The sequence below is a fragment of the Hyaena hyaena genome, unplaced genomic scaffold, assembly GCF_003009895.1.
Source record: "Hyaena hyaena isolate Hyena2069 unplaced genomic scaffold, ASM300989v1 scaffold_154, whole genome shotgun sequence".
Taxonomy (NCBI): Eukaryota; Metazoa; Chordata; class Mammalia; order Carnivora; family Hyaenidae; genus Hyaena; species Hyaena hyaena.
In genome coordinates, this window is record NW_024080786.1 from 2909643 (window position 1) to 2928270 (window position 18628).

The 18628-nt window shown below is 42.4% G+C and overlaps 1 protein-coding gene across 2 annotated transcripts in view; it reads right to left on the bottom strand.

The window, feature by feature from the left end:
• WIPF1 (WAS/WASL interacting protein family member 1) overlaps window positions 1-18628 on the bottom strand; it is a 128701-nt gene that overhangs the window by 68679 nt on the left and 41394 nt on the right. The window contains exon 1 of one of the 2 annotated variants that reach the window (XM_039239216.1): window positions 13799-13878. The exons of the other annotated variant lie outside the window; for it this stretch is intronic. The gene's annotated coding sequence lies outside the window, so the exon portion shown is untranslated. Of the gene's footprint in view, window positions 1-13798; window positions 13879-18628 lie in introns of those variants that run through there. 2 annotated transcript variants of the gene reach the window in all.

Below are 18628 nucleotides of genomic sequence, written 5' to 3' on the forward strand. Positions count from 1 at the left end.
AATAGTTTTAGAAAATCTTTATCTTAATTTGGTTTCTTCAGTGGGTCAGAACAGAGCCTACATTTAAACTCTATGTTTCTAAGACAATTTCAGATGGGTCTCTTACAAACAACAGCAAAACAAACCTATGAGCAATAGCACCCACCTTCAAGCCCTTGAAAACTTAAAATACTTTAGAATTTTAGAAATGGCAAGTCCTTTAGAAGTCACTGGGCAAACTGTTTCAGTTTATAAATAAAGTAACCAAAGCTCATAGAGATTAAGTGATCTGCGTAATATATTTAAGTTTGAACTAGAATCTAGTTGTCTTGACCCACTGTCTTGACCCATAAGTCATTTCTTTAGAATGGGCTGCTAACCTATGTAAACAACAAACCACTGTTATCAGAGTGAAAAAATAAAAGGAGAAATAGTATAAGAATATTTTTGCAAAAGAAACCATTATTGTTCTTCATTCTGTTTTATCTTCATGACACCAAGTGAGAATAAGCTGTTTTATAGACAAAGGCAAAAACTCACGTGTGAGTATTACTCTATTCTTAAGACCCCTGCTTACATCTAGAACAGATATTTTTTTTCCTGGAACCATTAAAATATTCAGCATTGACCTATTATCCTCTCATCCAGCCAACATTTACTAAGAATATACTGTGGCCAGGCACTGGGCCAGGTGCTGGGGTAGCAGGGAGAAGAGAACCAAGGTAAGAAATAAGGGACTCATTCTGGGGAGAAAGCAGGCAGGAATGCACATGGCTGGGCAGTGATGGGATACACAAGGTGCTATGGGGGTGCGCAGAGCGATGGACATGGAAGATGTTGCAGAGGAGCTGATACATGAGCTACGCCCGGGCTTGAAAGCAGCCTACCGGGCGGGGCGGGAAAACAGCATCCCAGGCAAAAGGCCGCTCATCAGATAAGCCTAAAACATGGCAGCTGCACACCCGAACTCATCGAACCCCCCCTCTCCTATGAGGAGACTGATGCTGTTCACTTCATAGGCTGGCGTTTATTCTGACTGATTAGCACTGGTGTCCATCGGCTGCTCAATATTTTAGATATCAGCTCTGCCTATAAAGACATTATTATCTTCACTTATATTTTCCAGAGGTTATAAAGCTGGTAAGTTTGTGATTTGAGCTCTTAGCCACAAACCCCACAAGGCAGAAACAACTGTTAACACCTAGCACGAGGCGTTATATTTCTTGTGAACTGGTCAATTTTCAATTATGTACAATTTGAAAAGCCTGGTGACTTTGAGAGATAAGAACTGGTAGATTTCTGGGGCGCCTGGGTGGCTCAGTTGGTTAAGCATCTGAGTCTTATTTCAGCTTAGGTCACGATCTCATGGTTCGTGAGCTGCACTGGGCTCCACACTGACAGTGTGGAGCCTGCTTGGGATGGATTTTCTCTTTCTCCCTCTCTCTGACTCTCCCCCGCTCGTGCTTACACACTCTCTCTCTCAAAATAAATCAACTTAAAAAAAGAATTGGTAGATTTCAATGGTGGAGATGCATGGCATCAATATGGCTAAAACAAATTTATTATAAATTAAAATATGTGCTTGCTTATTAATGCATTAAACAGTAAGATCTAGTGGCCAGTCTAGATCTTAAACGACTATCTTAAACGATCAAAAGACGACTATGATTTTGAAGTAATAATGAGGGCAAACAATATGTGGAGCTATCTGAAATTGTACTGTATAAAAGTTCCTACTTTTTTAATTGAACCATACTTGACATATAGCATTACATAAATTTAAGGTGTACAATATATTTATTTATTGTAAAATAACTGCCATCACTGCAATAATTAGTACTTTTATCACATTACACAATTATCCTTTCTTTTTAGTAGCTGGAATAATTAATAGTCTCTTAGCGAGTTTGATAATTATAATACAATATTATCTATATTCACCATACTGAGTATTAGATCTCTATGACTATTTACTAGTCATAGTATAAATTATCTATTCTTATGCAACAAATTACCCCAGAACTAAGGAGCTTAAACAAATATATTATGCCAAAGCTTCTGTGGGTCACAGCTTAGTTGAGTTTCTTTGGTTCAAGGTCTATCACAAGGCTGTAATCAAGGCAACTGGGGCTGTGTTCTCATCTGAAGATTCAACTAGGGGAGAATCTGCTCCTATGCTTACTCATGTGTTGGCAAGAAGAAGAGGTACTTACTTGCTGGCTGTTGGTCAAAGGCCTCCCTTAGGTCCTTTCCATGTGGGTCTCTCTAAAGAGCAGCTTAAAACATGGTAGTTGGCCTCTCTCAGAGTGAGCAAGAGACTGACAGAAAGGCCCCATCATGGACACCATCGTCTTTTTATTACTAAATCTCAAAAGTGACATCTTATCCTCTCTGCTGTATCTTGTTCACCTCAATCACTAAAACTAGCACACATTTAAAGGGAGGAATTTAAATACAAGTGTATTTAATTCCAGGAGGTAGGGATCATTGGGGGCCATCTTAGAAGCTACCTACCATAGGGGCGCCTGGGTGGCTCAGTTGTTTCAGTATCTGACTTTGATTCAAGTCATGGTCTCATGGTTTGTGGGTCTGAGCCCTACATCGGGCTCTCTGCTATCTGTGGAGCCCGCTTTGGATCCTCTGTCTCCCTCTCTCTGTCCCTCGGCTGCCTGCATGTGCACTCTTTCTCTCTCTCCTTCTCAAAAATAAATAAACATTAAAAAAAAGAAGCTGCTTACCACCTCATGACAAAATATCTGACTACTGTCGGTGATCATACAAGTGCCACCAACACTACTGCAGTTTGTGGCCACATTCACAATTGAACGAAATGCAAAATTTCAGTTAGAAGTTAGTGAAAATAGGGGCACCTGGGTGGCTCAGTTGGTTAAGCATCCGACTTTCGCTTAGGTCATGCTCTCACGGTTCATGGGTTCGAGCCTCGCGTTGGGCTCTGTGCTGACAGCTAGCTCAGAGCCTGGGGCCTGTTTCAGATTCTGTATCTCCCTCTCTCTCTGACCCTCCCCTGTTCACATTGTCTCTCTCTCAGAAACAAATAAAACATTTAAAAATTAAAAAAAAAAGAAGTTAGTGAAACATAAAGATGTTTTATTCCTCCCCTACCCCTGCCCCGCCAACTCACAGACTTGTTAAAAAAAAGAATCACAGGTTAAAAACTCCTGTGTTAGAGGATGCAGCATATCTCGCACCATCTAAAATCAGTCTGGTGCTTTGTGGGTAGGCACAAGGGTACCTCACATACCTCTGGAGTGCACTATGTGTGGGCATTTACTGTGTTTGCAAAAGATTCCATTTTTGTTTGTTTTTCAACCATGTGGTGCCTTTGGTCCAGCTCAGAAATAAATCGACTTTAAAAACTGTTCCCACAGCTGCAAAAGGCAAGTGTTTGGCACTAATAAATCAGGATTAGTGGAACTGGGCTTCTAATGAACCCTTCACCTCCCCGGGGCAGGTGGTCACCAACTGATCTATGGGAACTCATAAGTTATGCTTTGAGGTAATAACCATTTTTCTAATGATAGGTAGGACTGGAGTAGAAAGCAAGTAGAGCAAGATATTGTATTCCTGCAAAATTTAATATTAAACTTGGGGGCCTCTGGAAACATGAATCAAAATTATGTTTCCTGGGCCACTTGCTTGACCTCAGCTTATTATTACCTTTCCATTCATAACCATTGTGGGGATTTTCCTTCTAGACAGTGAAGGATGCTATCAACAGGTCCATATCAGAGAGCCAGTGAACAGGGGGCCCAATTATAGGTTTAGATTTTGCCCTCTTGGACCCCAAATGATATTTGGCATCACCTGCTTGCAGAAATGCCTTCAGTGTTCCATTTTACTGGGGGTAGGACAGGGGTTATATTCAAAATATGAAACCAATAATAACAACTTAACAAACCAATGTTAAGTTATGAGACAGACCTTAGGGGCTGAAGTGTGCACTCAAGTATTTGAGATCAGTGATGATTCACCAACTGGTATTGAAGCATCTCAATATTTTAATAACTAGCATGGCTGCAGTACTGCAAATGGTATCAACTGATGAGGTGGGAGCTGCCCCTCCCCAGGGTTCCCATGGAGGGTTACTGGTGTGGGAGTGGACTGTCACCCTTCAGCACTCTGTGTGGCTTCTACTGTGGAGAAAAGCCCAACCCTCCTTTCTGAGCTAAGCTGAGGTCTTGGGGTGTCTTGGAATCCCCCACTCAGGTCTCCAAGGCTTGCTGGCTGTGGTCTCCCAGCTCTCAGGCACCTTCTAGGAGCAGCCTGGGACAGGGGCCTCACGCTGGCACCAAAAGACTTTTATGCAAGATAGGGTTGGGTGCTTCCCTGCGGGTTTGATGGAGGGGCATGTTCCCTGTCCACAGGTGTCATACCACCCAAGAAGTCCCACCACTGTAGGGGTATAGGACACAAAAAGAGACCTTTTTTTTCATGTATCCTTGCATTTCAAGGATTGGTTTAGCAACTACCTAAAATTCCTGATTGGAGCCCCAGGGTTTTCAGTGTATCCAGGAGAGGTCATTCTGCATTGTCCGTTGGTCTACATTCATTATTTTACTAAAATGCTCTGGTTTGTTTTACTTTGCTCCATGCTTCTGGAAAGTGGATTAGGGAAGGCTTTAGATGCAGACAGTCCTGGGTCTGAATCCTGGCTCTGTGAGCTCTGGTCCAGTCACTTCACCTCTCTGGGGCAATGTCCACCTCATACAGTCCACCTCATAGGCTGGTCAAGAGTCTAATGAGACGAAGACATATTTGGTAGGCGCTCTTCTTATAAACTGAGCACAAGATTGAGAATAAAAACATTTAGTCTCTCTTTGGGGTAGGAAATGCCACTGAACCAATTTAGGTACTTTAAAAATAGATCCTTTTTGTTCACTCAAGCTGACTAAAAAGCAGACAAAAAGTGAATTTAGAGGTTAAAATGTAAGTTCTTCACGGACTTAGAGCCAACTCCTCATAAGAACTCAGAATTCTTCCTATTGAATGAAGATAACATACCTCCTTTTCCCTAGGAAAATAGCTAGCATAGGTTAATCCATTAATATTTATGTAACTACAGAAACTAATTTGACAATAAACTATTTGTAAAAAAAAAAATATTTATGTAACTATCTAACATCCGTCTCAGTTATAATAAATACAATTTCAATTGTTAACATATTTACATAAAAATAAACATGAAAACAACCATAATATTTTCTCCAATTGTCTTGACATACATGCAAAGAGAAGCCTGATTTGTTTAGTATTGAGCATTTGAAAAAATAAACCTTGCTTTTGCCCACTTTGCTAGCTTTTTTTTCTTAAAATAATTATGGCATCACCGGGGCTTAAGCCTAAAAAAATCCCTACCCTTCCACTCTTGTTTACCCAAGTGAACATTCTCTGATTTCAGTCCCAGAAATCAATCATTGAATAAGTCCTTCTGCAGAGTTCCATTCTGCATTTTCAGTAGGAGTTTTAGAAGATACAGATGTATTCAGGAGTAAAACGAAACCATTAAGATCATTAAGAAAGGTGAATTCTTCTAGGATTCTACCTCCTACATTTAGACATGTGTATCTGACTGCCTCCTCAACGTCTCCATGTGATGTCTGTCTAGCAGGCCACTCGGACCCAACAAACCCCAAAGTCCACTCCATATATGTCTCCCCTACCCCTGCCTGCTCTACTTACAGCCTCCCTCAGTTGGGTGGCATTTCCATTCTTTCTTTGCTTCTTTGTAGTCTTTCTTGACTCTCCTCTAATGCTTATTATCATTCAACCCAACAATTAATCTTGTTGGTTCTGCCTTCAAAATAATCAGACTCAAGGCGCCTGGGGTAGCTCAGCTGGTTAAGTTGACCTACTCTTGATTTCGGCTCAGGTTATGATCCCAGGGTCATGGAATTGAGCCCCATGTTGGGCTCTGTGCTGAGCATGGAGCCTGCTTGAGATTCTCTCTCTCTCTGGCCCCATCCCCCTCTTGTACACTCTCTCTCTAAAAAAAAATTTAATTAAAAGTTGAAAAAATTGAAAAAACACAAAATAACCAGACTCTAATTACTCCTCACCACAGCTAGTGCTGCCACCCTGGTCCAAGGCACCATCATCTCTCATGTAAAAAGTGCAATAGCCCCCTAACTGGTCTGTACCTTCTACAGTTCATTCTCAACACAGCAGCTGGAGTGTGAAAGCCAGATCATTGCCCTCCTTTGCTGAAGTCCTCCCAAAGCTCCCTCCTACAAAGGCTACAAGGCTTTCCAGAACCTCACTGTCCCCTTCTCTCCCCATCATTTATTCTGTCCTCATCACACTGGCTCCTGTTATTCCTAGGATATGCCAGGCACGCTCCCGCCTCGAGGCCCTGGTGTTCCCACCCTCCCACCCCCTCAGTATCTGCCAGGTGAATTCTCTCTCCTCTGCAAAGTCTTCACTCAAGTGCCACCTTCCCTGTGTGCACCACCGCTAACTGCCACACTTAGATCCACGCCTTCCTCCCCTCTTCGCCCTCCTGTACTTCTCTTCTCACAGTGTTCATTACTTTCTAACATAACATACTATTTCCCTAAATTTGTTGTTATTGCCCACATCCCCAACTAGAACAAAAGATCCACATGGAATGTGATCAATAAATACTTCTGAATTAAGAGAAAATGCCCTCCACACAAAAAAAGGGCAAAAAACCCCCCACCCAACAACCCATAAAATAACCAGTATCCAAAAAGGGCCTTATAATGTCCCACAGGACCCACCTATTATATATCATTTTCTTCTTTTTATCACGTTTGTGGCTTTAGGAGGAGTGACGAAAAAGTAGGACCAGCACTGGGGAGAGGATGCTGTTTGCTCAGGGAAGACCCTGAAGAGTGGGGGGGGGGGTCACCACACTTTGAGCACAGGAACTTTGTCACAGAAGTCCTAAAACCTCCCCTTTTTCCTTGGAGCTAGAGGGGTCAGACCCAGAAAGAATGACCCACTTTACAAATTCACAAGAGGCCGCTGGACACACTACTAGAATTTATAAACAATGGCATTTCTTTCCAGTGACCATGTCCACTCTCTAGAATATACTCCTCTGAAGTGACGGTACCCAGGAAACTCATGTAGTGTGCAGAAGGCGGTGTAAGCCTCCTGAGGGCTACTTAATTTGGGTCACGGTAAGCCATGGTCTTCATCTATGCCTCAAAATGGACAACCCCTCTCAATCCATGTTCACGTCCACATGATTCAGAGTCCCTCTTCCTGGTCAACTGGGGGCAACCACTGGGAATTTTTCCTCTATGGATTTTGCTCTATGGGGATTTTCACTGTTCACTGGGCACAAACTTTCCCTGGGTAGGCTGGGTTAAGTGTTTACTTATATATGTATATACACCATCCATACTATAATACTTATATTATACTTATCTATATACTCTCTATGTTGCTCTGCTGTTTTCCAGGAATTACATAAAGGTCACTTCACTGGAGTTTTGGGAGTTCAAAAACTCCTCAGTCTCTTGGTCCACTTGGCAGGAGTCTAGTCCCTGTAGGCGATGCCCCAGAGGGGCACTTACATCCAGACTCCCTGTCCTTGGGGCCTCTCAACACTGCAGCTGGGGGACCCACGCTTGAGTCAGGAGCCTTGGTCTACGCTCACTACTCTGGCTAACTACCTATTTTGACCAAGGTGAGTCACCTGTAACCTTTCTGGGCCTCAGCTTCCAAATCTAAAAACAAAAAGATTGAACCCTTGAAGATCCCCTGTATTTCAAAAAAACCCAGGATTCTATTTCTGATCTACGTCTTTAAGTTTTAAATAATGACAACAGCATCTGAAAGCCTCTTTTCCTAAACTTTTCCCAAGGCCAGATGTTCCTGGCACAGACGTAGGAGAAAAAAATAGTTTTTGAATAACCTAACATTTTTGTCTTTCAAAGCAAATTATTCTCTGGCCGTTTCAATTCTTTTCCCCCTACTGCCACCTCCTTATGAATCTTGAACAGAAGTTTTAAAAAAGTAAACTATCTACTCTTCCTGATTTGTCAGGGTTTATCTTGTGACAATATTTTTTTAATCCAATTTAGTATTCCTGTATAAAACGTCGCCAACATTTTTACTCTGGTAACTGTGCGCATCAGCCTTGATTTGTCTCTGTTTTGCAGGAAGGTTATTAAATGCTCTGGGGACGAGGAACAAAGAGCTGGGAGACCAGGCTGGAGAAGGAAGCAAGCTGTCCCTACAGGTAAGTGCTGGCTTGACTTTTCATGAGGGGAGAGGCATGGAATGGCAGGAGAGTGAAGGGGAAAACAAAAAGGAAAGGCAGAAGGAAGGAGAGAGAGAGAGAGAGAGAGTGAAGGCACACATTGTTGGCTTTGGAAGAGGTTTTAGGCGAAGCCCTGGTGGCAGTTCATCAAGAATGTTCATTTAGTTAAATGACTTCTGGAACTGGGACTTTCCTAAGAAGCCACACTGCAGTTCGAAGGCAGAGTTGGAACTCCAATTCTTTCCTTCAGCAGCTCCCTGTGTAGCCTTCAGCTCAGCAAGCTGGTGAGGAGCTGTGCAGCCGCTCTACTGACCCCACACCCAGTTTTCAGGACTCTGGATCATTCTACAGGCCTTTAAAGCCTATAAGGAAGACCAAATCTTTCTACAACTGGCCTGGAACTCAAAGAAGTGGCCTCTGAATCACCATTTAATAAATCAGTGATTTATTGAAAGAGTAGCAATTAATTAGCAAGCCCTCCAAATCAATGTATAGGTATAACATATGCACAATCTCCTAGTCTAAAATTAGCTGCATATTCCAAATAATTGTAGGTGCCAAGATATCATCTAATGACTTTTAGTTGAGGAAATATATGTCCTGAAGAATTTTTACCCTGTTAAAAATATATATATTCGTATGGGCATGTACACGTGTGTGTGCAAACACGTGTCCAACTACAAATAAAGCCACACTAGGATTACAAAACAGTACAATGCGTGAGCTTAAAATATGACATATTATTAAAATCCAGACACAAACAAAAGTAGAAAGGAAGCCTAATTCATACCAGAAAGTATCAAAACAGACTCTGGTAAGTTAACTTCTAATTAGTATTGAGAAATTACAGCGTTAGTGGTATGTAAGTACCTGGTGGTGGAACTGGACTAGTCATGTAAGCCAGGAATAGGTGCCTCTTAAATTGTGTTGACTGTATCATACAAGGTTCCATTCAAGGACTCATCTTTTCCTAGTTTATTTTTTTTTCAAGTTTATTTATTTATTGTGTGAGAGAGAGAGCAGGGGAAAGACAGGGAAGGGCAGGGAGAGAGGGGGAGAGAGAGAGAGAATCCCACTGATAGTGCAGAGCCCGATGTAGGTCTCGAACTCATGAGCTGCAAGATCACAACCTGAGTTGAAACCAAGAGTCAATGCTTAACTGACTGAGCCACCCCGGTGCCCCACCCCACCCGTTTATTACTTTTCAGGAAAAACCTTCTCTGTCCTTTCATAAACAAATAATGCAACCATTCTTGTCATTTTCTGATGCCTTTCTGGAGAGGAGGGAGACACTTAGAGGCTTTTTTTGGGGAAGGAAACAGCACCAACTTTCTAACTGGTGAAGAAAATAGAGGGAAACTTAAAGGGCAGAGTGAAAAATCAGTCAGACATGCAGGGAATCCCTTATTGAGAAGCATCAGAGTACCGTGAGCTTTAATAATATTTTATTTAGAAGACAGCACCTCCAGCGCAAGAAGACCACCCAGCAGTGCATGAGGCTGTCCATCACATCTTCCCTACCATTTTCTTCCAGAAAATCTATCATCTGTATGGCCACACCTCCAAAATAGGCTTACTGCCTTGTAGCTTTTCTGGAACAAAAGATCAAGTTCTCTTTGGATCCTTATGACCCAGAAGAAAAATACAACACTTTGTTTGAGGCATTCATGAAGGAAAATGATAATGATCTTGTAAGCTGAGGTATCTTCAAGTCTGTGGGTTTAGAGGGAGGGTGGTATAAGAAGACATAATTACTGGATGATTCTTAGAAAGTGTGTTTATTCCTGCATGAAGTCTGGTTTTAGTCAACAGAATTGAGGAAAAGGCTTTTTCCTGAAGATTATGTAGTCAAAAAGAATAAATTATGGAAAGAATAAAAAGCATTACCCCATCCTATCTCTTCTGTTTCCTTTCTTTCCCTTCATCCTTGTTAGCTCTTGAAAACTGAACTGTTTAGAAGCTGAAAATCGCTGAGATTTTGTGAAGCATTCCAGAGTCAAGATAAAAATAGTGTTGAAGAAAATCATATTATTGAAACTCCTAGTCTTTTCCAAGAGTGTACACCACAAGAGCAACTGGCCCGTAGCAGATGATGTGAGCATTAGAACATGCATATACAATACTTTAAAGATCTATAGTTCCCTAATGGCTATAATATGTAAAGAGCTCCTATGACTCAACAACAAAAACCAAACAACCTCATTTAAAAAATGGGGAAGGAACTGAACAAACATTTCTCCAAAGAAGATATACAGATGGTCAACAAGCTTACACAAAGATGCTCAATGTCACTAATTGTTAGGGAAATGTGAATCAAAACTACAAGATATCATCTTACACCCATTAGGATGGCTGCTATGAAAAAAACCCCCAAAATAACAAGTATTGACTAGGATGTGGAGAAATTGGAACCCTCGTGCACTGTTAGGGAGACTGTAAAATATATAGTACAGCTGCTATGGAAAACAGTATAACAGTTCATCAAAAAATTTAAAACAGAATTGTCAAATGATCCCTCCATACCACTTGTGGATATATATACAAGAAAACTGAAAGCAGGGTCTCAAAGAAAGAGATATTTGTATACCCAGTTCACAGCAGCATGATCAACAACGGCCAAAGGTGGAAGCAACACAAATGTCCTCTACAGATAAGTGGATAAGGAAACTGTGTACACACATAATAGAGTATTACTCAGTCTTACAAGAGAAGAGGATTCTAACACATGTGTCAACATGGGTAAACCTTGAGGGCATTGCGCTAAGTGAAATAAAGCAGTCACAGGAAGACAAATACTGTATGATCCCACTTATACAAGGTACTTGGAGTAGTCAAACTCAGAAACACGAAGTAGAATGGTGGTTGCCAGGGGCTGGGGGAGAAGGAAACAGGGAGTTGTTGTTTAATGGTTACAGAATTTCCATCTACACACTTAATGATTAAGATGGCAAATTTACGTTATGCTTATTATGACACAATTAAAAAAACAACCACCTGTGGCTCCCAGTATCTCCCAGTATGATGGTGATGATGAAACAGTAATACCTTATGTACGTCCAGAAACAGCTCTCTGAGAGGCCCCAAGGGCTGGATCTCTAGACTTGGTGGTGACAACTCAAAAAGACGACCAGGGATGAATTCAACTGTGAAAGCTGCACTCATCGAAGTTTTATTTTTCTCTTTTCTTTTCCCTACTAGCATGAATGTTTCGTCCTCTGAACCCGGGCAACCCCATCCTCTGAAGATGCTGGCTCTGAAGTGTTACTCTACTACCCGGGACCCTGGGGAGAAGAAGCCTGCCTATGTGTCAGGGTCTAGGAGAAGAGGAATTCACAAACTCAGTGCCCTTCTTCTTACTTAGACTTCAGTAACATGCCTACGCAGTCCTCCTTCCTCATAAAATTCACAATTTTCTCTCCAGATAAAAGGTGACTATTTATCTCTACTTGCTTTTGACCTCCAAATTGAACTCTGTGTTCAACTTGGCAGCAATCCTGTCTAAAAATTACAAGCTAGATTAATATTCCAGGTGCTCTCCGCCACCTAACATGATCTACCACCCTGTGCCGTTCCATGTCCTTTTTCTTTTTTCAGAACCACTTCCAGGTTTGGGGCCCAGAGGCACCACATAATAACATTACAAACCTTTTCTTGCATTTCAAGCAGAAAGGAACACAGCAAAGATGGAAAGCTGGAGAGGGGGTGAGAAATTGGCTAGGGAGAGAACAGACGCCCCCAGAATAAATGGAAACAGCTTTTGGAAGGATGCATTAATAAAAGAGCCATCAGGTCCATCTGGAAAGTATTCTAACAAAATAAAAAGCCCTTTTTCTACTATGTGCAGCAGATTAGCAGAACGCAAAACTCCCTGAGCAACAAAGCTCTATGACCAACTGAAAAAGCAAAACAAAACTGAAAGAAAGGAGCTCCTTCTAGGGATGTGCAGCCACCACTAAGTCGTGAGCCTCTTTCTGGTCTCGGGGTACTCCCAGGGCCGTGTGCAAGAGACCTTCCTGTTGCAGATCCCCTCTGGTGTGTGCGTGTCTCCTCCAGGCACTGATTTATGCAAAGGGCTCCAAACACCAATGGCGTCCAACCTCCCCTCCACCCCCAACCCCTATGGAAACGCGGGCTGCCTCTCAGAGCTAGTGCAGGGGGTCCTGAAACCACTGGGGCAGAGATCTCCAACTTGGAATCCACCTCCATTCTGTCAGCCTCCCCTCCATTTTCTTGCACAACATGGTAGTAAAAAATAAAAAAAATGTGGCAATCTGAGGACATCATCAACAATGATTTTTCTCTTTCATCACTGTTCTGGTTGTTTTGCATTACTGGGATATGAACAGCATGTGAGTCCTCTAACCCCTCACCCTTTTGTTGTTTTTTTCAGTGCAGACACTCTGGAGAACATGGTGGGCTAGAGCGACAGGATGAAACAAGAAACTCCCAACTCAACCTCTCTTCGTTACTCTCCCCACCTCGAGCAACACATTGACACAGCCACAGAAGAATCTAGCAGGTTTTCAAAAACATCCAGAAAAAGATTGGCAACCTCTCTGGCTAACCTGTTCTAGTGCTTAGTAACAATCCAAGAATGTAGTAACTTCCTCTAACTCAGATTCGAGATATTCTCCTTTTTCATACCAGTCTGAAAGTATCAGGCCATTGGGGAAGGGCCTTTTAATGACCTGACATTCTTTACTGAACTGTCCCTCACTGGCCACAGGATGAATAACCTTGGACCATTTAGCTGTTTCTAGGCTCTAATTCCCACTGCGTTCACTGTTCCTCTGGCTCTGCTCTAGGCTCTTCAAGTCCTCCTTTGTACAAGCAGTACAGCCTGAAGACACATAGCTCTAGTGACGGTCCCCATCACATGGCTTCTTAGGCCCTGCACAGCAGAGGGGTGCAGGCAGGGGACTTCCTCACCTCACATTCAAGCTGTCCCCTACCCCTTCTTCTCTACTCTTGCTTTATGTTAGTAGAAGAAAGAAAGGAAGAAAAAAAAAAGGGAAGGAAGAAAGGAAGGGGGCAGAAAAACTACAAAAGGGAACTAAGAATGTATAAAAATATGAGAAATGTATTTTAACAGGAAATACAAGCCAAAGATTCATTTTACCAGATGAAAAGTACATAAAAACAACAAATTTTTGCATCCAGGCTCGCAGCATGTTTCCACACACAATATTTCAGTATTTTCTACCGCCCTTTGAACACCCCGGGAACTCCCGCAAACACAAGCCGATTTGTCCTGTTTCAGCTTTACGCTAACAGGTAAACGTGAGGAAAGGCTTAGCCGAATTCCATGAAATAAGTTATTACATGAACATCTGAAGGTTGTTTTTTAAAGGTAAAGAGGGAAGCAAGAGATTCTGAGAATTTCATTTTCACAATAATAGCTCAATATTTGTTCCTCTAACAAAGTGTGGCTTTTAGCTATGCCCTGGCTCTCACATTCAAAGAGCAATTTCTTCACATTACAGAAAGAGACGGTTTAAGGAAAAAGAACAAGTTAGGTACTTTAGCGTGGCTATGAAAGATTTTTCAGGGGAGGGAGGAAGCACTAACCTGTGTTGTGTTAATCCGCTGAAAACGACAAGTTCTCAAGTTCCCCTGCAATCTTCTAGCAAGTTTCCTGTAAATGTCGCATGTGACATTACACTTCCTCACTGCACCGTCTCTGACTGCCTCTCTAAGTGGTCAGAGGCATGTGATAAGATCATCTCGTTGCTTCCTTCACACTGGGGTAACCCTGCTTCTAAAGGAAACTTTGTCACCCCAAAGGGGTCCCCCAGCTTGTTTTAGGCATCCCGAGGACACAGGTAAAGAGGAGATAAGCTTGGGAGAAAGGCAGGGAAGAATAATGTCTGGATTCCTGGAATTTGTGATCCAGCAAGGATCAGGGGTAAGGGAGGGACAAGGAGTCCAGAGCACCAGAGTCGTGGGGTTGGGGCAGCAGCTAAGAAAAGGCAGACTGCTCAGAGCGCAAGCCCTGGGGGCTCTCCTGTCTTCTGGACAGTGCCCTGTTGAAGCCGCCCTCGGGACTCCCCAGGAAGAGCCAGCTTTGGGCCATGGCCAAGGTTCCCAGGCTCCTCTCTGGAGGGCACCACCATGGAGAAGCACACCCAGGGCTCAGCTCACATTTCTGGATCCTGCAGTGACAAGAGTCACTCACCCTGAATTTCCCCAGCCAGGCTCAAGTTCACATCCAGTCTATTCAGTCCGGCTGTCAGACAGTGTGCTCTAATTCTTGGTTCAGCAAACAAAGCCACGGTCCTCTTTGCCTCCCAGGCGAAATAACCACATTTCCCCCCACCCCCCCAGATTGTCTCCAAAATATGCCAGGGGTTTGGTTTCCCTGTGGGTTCCTGGAGGCATGTGAGTCCTGGCAGTGGGGGGCCTTGATGCTGGCCAGGCAAGAGCACCAGGGGCGTGCCCTGATGTGAAGCCCTGTGCCCCCCGCAGAGGGGCGACTGGAGAAGAGCTGAGGCAGGACAGTGCCAGAAGTCAGGGTGCTGTTTCTAGCTTTCTTGTTCCTGTGCCCAATGCCTTCCTCTCTCCTTCCGTGATTCCTCTAGCTCTCTGGAGGTCCACACACATGGAATTTGTGGATGTGGGAAGTGGTGTGTGGGAGTAAAACCATGTCCTGGACCGAGGGGAATATTCTGTAATTTGTTCAACCTGACTCAGTACAGAAACCCCAAAGTCATCTCTGTTTGGCTACCCCAGTGTAAGTCTTTCCTTCAAAATGCTTTTAAAAGGATTCTTTTTGGTTTTTTTTAGAAAGGTAATTGTAGACAACCTCACTGTTCCACGTCTTGAAAATATCACCCTTTAACTCCCCAATGAAGTTTTCAATGGGAGAACACAGAGTAAGGAAACGAGTCCTGGGATCAGGACTCTGGACAACTGCGAAGCTCTTAAGTCTCACCACTTGATTGCATTTCTGGCTCCAAAAACGTGTGTAACTGGCTCACCAGTCTGACAGCTGACAGCCAGTTTTCTGATTGAACTGTACAGTTAGATTAGCCAGTTGAGTCAAGACGGCTATAAGCATGACACTGGCTTTAAAATAGGAATGCTGGTAAAATTTTGCTATCTTGGAAAAACAAAAATACTACACAGACGATAAACAATAATGACTCCATTTGAATGTATTTAGAAGTGTCACACTGTGCGTTAAACTGCCAGTTCCATTTTTCAACTAACCAGTGACATATGTTCTACTTAAGCCATGCTGTGTGGAATTTTTAAAAGGTCTTAACAAAATGCTTTATAATTTTCCTTTAACATCCCTAACCTGGCCTCCTGTCTGTGAATTGTTTTTTCATTTGTTTTGGCATTTAAAACATTTTAACAGACTTTATTTTTTAGAACAGGTATGAATTTATAGAAAAATCCAGAAAGAGTACAGAGTTCCCACTCATCTGCATCCACTCTCCCACTATTAAAAGCATATATTTAGTATGACATATAAGCAACAATAAAACAGTATTGAACTTTTTTATGTGTTTTTTTTGTTTGTTTTTGCTTTTGTTTTGAGAAAGAGAGAGAGAGAGAGAGAGAGAGAGAGCGAGCAGGGGAGGGGCAGAGAGGGAGAGAGAGAGCTAATCCCAAGCAGGCTGCACACTCAGCCCTGACTCGGGGCTCGATCCCACGACCATGAGATCATGAGCCAAGCCAAATTCAAGAGTTGGATACTCAACCAACTGAGCCACCCACCCAGGCACCCCAATACAGTGTTATTAACTGAAGTCCACAGTTTATTTAGATTTCTTTAGTTTTTTTTTTTTTTCCCTAATGTCCTTTTTCTGTTCTAGGATCACATCCAAGACATCACATTACATTTACTCATCCATCTCCTTAGGCTATTCTTGGTTGAGACTATTTCTTAGACTTTCTTTATTTTTGATGACCTTGACAGTTTTGAGAGGTACTGGTTAAATATTTTGTAGAATGTCCCACAGTGTTTTATCTGACGTCTTTCTCATGCTAAGAATGGACTTATGGGTTACTTGTCTGGTTTCTCCTCCTTCCTTCCTGTATGTTCTGGAAGGAAAATCTTGAGGGTGAAGTATCAAAGTTAAATTAATAATAATTTAATAAATTACTATAAATTAATAATAAATTAATAAACTTCCATAAGTTACTTGGAATTTTTCTGCAAGGAAGATTTGTCTCTTTCCCCCCTTTATTAATGTATTCAATTATTTATTATATCAATATGGTTCTCATAGATACTGATTTTATACTTTGGGTTTCCAATTCAGCACCACTTTATTTTGCTGCTCAAAGTGTTCTACTTTTGACCACTGGGAGCTCTTTCAGTTGCTTACTGTGCTCCTCTGACAGACTCCTATCAGTATTTTTTGAATTTTGTTTCTGTCATGACAAGAGAATGAAAGAAACTAAATCTATGGCCCTGAAAAACCTTTTTTGCCTTCAATTTTCCTGAGTTCTGTGCCATGTATTAGCAAAAATCTTTTCATTGCTTTCATAAAATTAATCCTAGGCTTTCCCAGCCAAGAAAACACCAAAACAACAACTGACTGAAATTCTGTATTTCCTTAATTCCAAGATGCATGTTTGTGTTGGTAGTATTTTTTTTTTCCTTCACATTTTAACATTCCTGGAATGAGAGTGTACATTAGTATCATGTCTTTTGTCCCTGCCGCCTTACCTGTCATTAATTTGATGGTACACCTTATAGTTGATGGTGTTTTGGGAATGAAGGAAGTAGAGCCATCAGTTAGTTCTTGTTTGGACCACAGGCATCATTTAACTACTTTCACTGATCCCCCCCCCCCCCCCCCCCCGACTGAACAAATATTTTGATTAAAGTGGTTTGATGTGTGGCATCTACAGATATTAAGAAAAAAATAACCAAGATTTTTATCTACTCCTGGACACATTTTAACTTTACATCAAACCACAAAATCTCATCAAGTCTTAAATATAGATAAAAGGGGGGGTTGTTAAGTTCTTTCCTTTTTTTTCCTGGGTTTACTCTCTGACCCCTTTTATGTTTACCGTGTCACTTTTTCAAGATTTCTCGAATCCATCATCATTCTCGAGGAGCCCAATGTTGATGCTGAAGGGTGGGAAGGAGAAGGTTTCACATTCATGGTGATGATGGATCATGGTGCTTACTGATCAGAGGCAGGTCAGGAAGGACTCTGTGGTTCTGCCTTTCCTGCTCAGGGAAGCCAGCCAGCTGCAGAATGGCAGAACTGACCATTCCTTCCTCTGTGGCTATGATCTTCTCTCTAGCTCTTGAACCACAACTGCTTTGGCAGTACCGCTCTTTACAGATTTTTCTTTTTCTTTTTTTTTTTTTTAAATATTTTTATTTATTTCTAGGAGAGAGAGAGAGAAAGAGACAGCATGAGCAGGGGAGGGTCAGAGAGAGAGGGAGACACAGACTCTGAAGCAGGCTCCAGGCTCTGAGCTGGCAGTCAGCACAGAGCCCGACGCGGGGCTCGAACCCACGAACCGCGAGATCATGACCTAAGCGAAAGTCGGATGCTTAACCGACTAACCCACCCAGGCGCCCCCAGATTTTTCTCTTTTAATGGATGGAGACTTGTTCAACCATTCACCATGGGCATACTACCCAAATAGTCACAGGTGACATGCCCAATCTTTTCATCCAGGTAGGCAGAACTTGGCCACTCTAAACACTATTGTCTGTCTCACTCCTGTGTAAGATATACTGAGATACGGACAGTACCCTAATGATCTCAGCAGTATCCATGAGAGACTGGGAAGAGATGCTACACTGACTTTTTTTAGCCAGCCATTGACTAAGCCCTTACCACCAGCCACTTTACGAATCCCCACTTTATAGACAAACTAACCTCATTAGAGAGGCTAAATAGCCTGTCCGGGGCCCCTTGATAAGTTTGAAGTCAACATGAAAATTCAGCTTTGCCTGAAGCCAGAGACTCAGGGACTAATGCTACTCTTGCAATAGACAGGTGTACCATCTATAACTCATAACTGGGCACTTCTCTGAACACAGCCCTGTTCCCTACTTATTTTCTGCACTGGCATTTCACCTTGACCAAACCTAAGTAGCAGTGAGGGCAGGGACAGTGTCTTTTATCTCATGGACTCAGCTTTCCAGCCTTACCCTAGTAGATTTCCTGTTAATGCTGTACTTTTGCTGTCCTGTCGATCTATTTTTTTCTAATTTATCAGGAAATTCAGACTTTTTCTTTTTTGAAATTTTTTTGAGAAAGAGAGAGAGAGTGGGGGAGAGGGGCAGAGGGAGAGAGAGAGGGAGAGAGAAGAGAGTGAGAGTGAGAGTGAGAGAGAGAGAGAGAGAGAAAGAGAGAATCCCAAGCGGCTCCGTGATCAGCACAGAGCCTGACGTGGAGCTCAATCCCACGACCCTGG